Source organism: Oxyura jamaicensis, unplaced genomic scaffold, assembly GCF_011077185.1.
Source record: "Oxyura jamaicensis isolate SHBP4307 breed ruddy duck unplaced genomic scaffold, BPBGC_Ojam_1.0 oxyUn_random_OJ70353, whole genome shotgun sequence".
Taxonomy (NCBI): Eukaryota; Metazoa; Chordata; class Aves; order Anseriformes; family Anatidae; genus Oxyura; species Oxyura jamaicensis.
This window is the reverse complement of record NW_023309934.1, coordinates 1,269-1,544: the sequence shown is the minus strand read 5'-3', so window position 1 is coordinate 1,544 and position 276 is coordinate 1,269. Positions and strand designations below refer to the sequence as shown.

Sequence of the window (276 nt, the reverse complement as noted above, 5' to 3'; positions counted from 1 at the left end):
AACGCAAACCTCGCCGGTCCCACTCCCAAACCCCGCCTCGGCGGCAGTGTGTCTCTTCTGGCTTTCGGCCAGGAAAGCTGCAGAAACAAAAGTGAAAACAAGTGGCAGGACGGCAATAACCAGGTGCGGCTCTGCCCAGCTCGGAGCAGCCCCCAGCACCCTTTTGGCAGCTCGCTGTTCTGGGCAGCGGGCACTGCCCCACGTCCCCCCCGCGGGTCACCGTGTGCGCAGACCTCTCCGTGGTGCGCTGCCAGGCCCCTTCCACAACCCCCCCCC

At 65.9% G+C, this 276-nt stretch overlaps 1 long non-coding RNA gene across 1 annotated transcript in view; it reads right to left on the bottom strand.

Moving 5' to 3' along the window:
- Window positions 1-50: 50 nt before the first annotated feature.
- The window catches only part of LOC118159434, a 1,100-nt gene continuing 874 nt past the window's right edge, over window positions 51-276 (bottom strand). The window contains exon 3 of the long non-coding RNA XR_004747117.1: window positions 51-77. This is a non-coding gene — a long non-coding RNA (uncharacterized LOC118159434). The remainder of the gene's footprint in view (window positions 78-276) is intronic.